The sequence below is a fragment of the Chrysoperla carnea genome, chromosome X, assembly GCF_905475395.1.
Source record: "Chrysoperla carnea chromosome X, inChrCarn1.1, whole genome shotgun sequence".
Lineage (NCBI taxonomy): Eukaryota > Metazoa > Arthropoda > Insecta > Neuroptera > Chrysopidae > Chrysoperla > Chrysoperla carnea.
This window is the reverse complement of record NC_058342.1, coordinates 36,912,398-36,916,283: the sequence shown is the minus strand read 5'-3', so window position 1 is coordinate 36,916,283 and position 3,886 is coordinate 36,912,398.

The window sequence follows — 3,886 nt, the reverse complement described above, 5'->3', positions numbered from 1 at the left end:
ATTTTTATTCAAAGTAATTTGTGTGAGTGTGGATTTGGGTGTGGGTTTGGTTCGATTGGGTTGAGTTTGGGGTGTGAGTTTGGTTAGACTAAATTTAGGTCAAACTTTTAAAATTTGTAGTCAAATTTAACCTACCTACAATAATTTTGAAGATAGTAGAACTCTGATATCGATATTTCGCACAAAAGTGACTGTTTGCTAAAAAATAACGTCAAAAATGAAAAGTTTGACCCGTAAAAATAAAAAAATAGTTTAGTTGAATTTATGTTTGACTGCAAAATTAGGTTTTTTTTTGCCTTTCTTTTCAATAAATTGGGCAAGATTGTATAGAAAAGGTGCTTCACTGCACCTAATATTGGCAAGGATACCCGACGAGAATACTCCACGAGATTGTGGATTAGGTGAAAATTGATTAGCAGTGAGACATAAAACACTCAGACAGATTTACCTTTCTATTTATTCTAATAAAAGACATTTTGCACGTTTTGAAAGTTGAAGAAAACAAAACAAAACAGTTGAACGTCTTCATTTGAACTCATTATAAAATTTAATGAAATATATACTAATTATTTATTAATTAAGGACTTTTTGTTTGAACATTATCAGTTTCAGTACAGTAGTTAGTAGTTAGTAGTTAGTAGTCAGTAGAGTAGCTTTGACGACTAGTAAAGGATAAAGAAATACAATTATAAGATGGCTTAGAATCACTTGTTTATCATTTTAATAATCGTTATTATAGTTTAATTTAGTTTAGTTAGTTTAGTTGTATAGCTTTAAAGCTCTCATATCTATATCTACATCTTTATCGTCATCTACCGCACCTAATACCTATCTAACATATCATATAAAGCTCAAACACCTCATATAGATAGCTCAATGCTCAACTCAACTCAACTCTACTGTACGCCATTCAGAATACTTAGAATTATTAAAGTGTACCAAGTTAAGTGTTAACTTTGAGTTGAGAACAACTTACTAGAATATCTTACAAAAGTGTTGAATGTTGGGTATGTATGTTTATGTTTAAATTTACTGAGTTATTCATTTCATTTCTCTCAACTATGTTCTTTATCATACGTTATAATTTCTTTGCTGGTTGGGACGTAAAACAAAAAAATGTGCAACAATTTAAGGATGTATGAGCATGACAACAATGTTTAATTTAAATGCTCAAAATTTGTTTGTAGGTAGTCTTTTACTCAAAGAATATGTGCTTAAAATTTCAGCTTAGGTATCCGTGCAAATTTTTAAGAAAAAAGTCATTAAAAATCGATATAAAATACATTGGCTCTTATGGAGGAATCTCAAAAAACGACATATTTTGGAAGTTTTTGATAATTTTCATTTGGAATGAATGAAAACAAATTTAAAAAAAACTTTTTAATAGAAAGTAAACATAATAGCAATGAATTAGAAAAGAAAAAAACTAAGTGTCACCGTCCATATAAGGGATGTAAGAGCAGGGTAGATTAAGGGTTGAAATTATTTTTATCTTATTTTCAACTTTGATGATGAATTTTGTTTTGGTCTATTCTTGATGTGGAATTCTTTAAAATGAAAATAAAAATATTGCATCTTCCCTATTTTAATTACGATAATTGACTGCTTGTATGAATTGAATTCAATAACCCTGTACAATACAAATATATAAAATAACATTTGGTAGAACAGAATTGTGGGTTTACGTGCTTGAACACACTTTACGAGATGACTACGAGAAAAGTATTAGTATATAGTGCTCCAAACTTATGAGCGTTCAGCGTTCAGCGTACCCACTAGGATAATATCGTACATCGTTCAACTTCGGTCTAGATTTGGTTTGACGAAGGAACAGTTAGTGTTTGTACCCGCTTTTTTTCTTCTTTCATTTATTTATTCGTATACCGGATGTCAACAATGGATACCTAATGTGAATGACTCGTGTTCGTATCGGATACTGTCCGTGTCCGTACTGTGCACCGGTCTACCCAAATTAGCAAAAAAAAAGTGTACTTATGTATCCACGTTATATTTCTTTAATAATAACAAATATAATAATTTATAAATAATGTAAATATAATAATTTATAAATAATGTAAACAAATAATTCATACTATTATTATGTTCATAGATTAGTCATCTATCTAACTTCATGCTGTTAAACAATTGTAACTAACTTCAACATGTAGTTTTCGTGTCAATCATTGCGCGCGCATTACAAAACCTCACTCTCATCATCAATGGTTTAAAACAAAGTCACCTTCCGTCTGTCTGTCTCTAATCCTTATGTATGCTTAGAACTTTAAAACTAAGAAACGGATTTTGTCGCGCTAATATACCGAGTGATTAAAGAGGACAGTTTTTCTGTATATTACATGCATAATATAGTAGAGTAAGGGGTTGAAATAGGGGTGAAAGGGATGTGCTTCAAAAGCTTTAAAAATTGTGCATCGATTAAGCTCAAATATTCTCAAAATATACAACCCGCTTCAAGGATTGTTTTTATCTATTTTTAACTTTCGGGGGGGGGTGGAAAGACGGGCCGAGAAAGTGGGAATAAATATTTTCAAATATATCCAAGTGGGGTATCAAATAAAAGTACATGACGTGTACATTACAAAAATGTAACCTCTGTGAATGTGGGGATGTTGGCCAACAAAGCGGGTAGTTCTCAGCTAGATTTTACTCTTGTACTCTATCCCCTCTACGCTTTTCAGTGGCTTTTATAACCAACTGATGTAGTGAAACCCAGGATTTGCCTAGCGCTGAGTTTCCTTATTTCTTCTGGTTCGACTATGGCCGGACCAAACCATTTCCTTCGCTGCTGTATGAGCGCCGGTCAGTAACAGAGAAAGTGGATCGATGTTTCTTCTGAATTTTCTCCGCATCTGTCACACACGGGAGATTGTCTTTTTATAATCTGATGTTGGAACTTGTTCAGGTTATCATGCCCTGTGACTAACTCTACGATGACTCTTATATCAGCTCTGTTTAGTTTCAAGATCTCCTCGGCTCTGTTACCGAGCGAGTTTCCTTCACCCAACAAGCTTTTTTCGATTCGCCCTCCCTCGTTGCTGGTCCATGCCTTTAATTGTTGGTTTTTCAGATTATCTCCTATTCTGTTAAGACCTTCTGGACTTGTTACTTTCTTTTCAGTTTTTATATAACGCAGTCGAATTTTTTAATTTTTGAAATATTCAAAAATAACCAGACTTAACTTCCACTCTGTATTTGGAAACCACGATGGTAATGTGGAGCTAACCGAAAGAAAATTCGCAGTTTTAGATGATGAGTTTTTCACTGAAAATATGAGGGGTGGTACGGGGCTCTATTTTATATATATGTATATATGCGCGAGTGGAAATTTTAAGGGATGCTTGCTGTGAAAATCGACAGGGCGGTGAATGTATATATTACAATGCTCTCATGTAGACTTCACCAGTAGTTTCGTGATAGTGTTATCAGAACACCAATCCAACAAGTGAAACAGTTCGACTACAAAGTTACTTAACATATTTACAAAATTCATATCAAACAAATTTAAAAAAAAAAAAAATATTTTTCTAACAAAAATTTTTTTTCAAAAACATGTGTACGTAACTTTACTAAATGTAAAAAAAAAAAAAAACCCAAAAAAAACAAACAAAGTCAAATTAAATTTTAAACAAAGTTTTTAATAACAATAACAAATTTTTATTTTTGCATTGTTTTTCTGTTTTTATAAACAACAAACACTTAAATTTTGAACAATACACTTAAATTTTATAATTTATTTTTCACTTAATTTATTGTTTCTTGTTAAATTTTGATTTGATGATTGAGCTTCGTTTATTAAATTTTCAATTTTAAATTTTTCAATTAAAAAGCACGCATTTTAAATAAATTGATTTAAAAAAAAAGCACATCG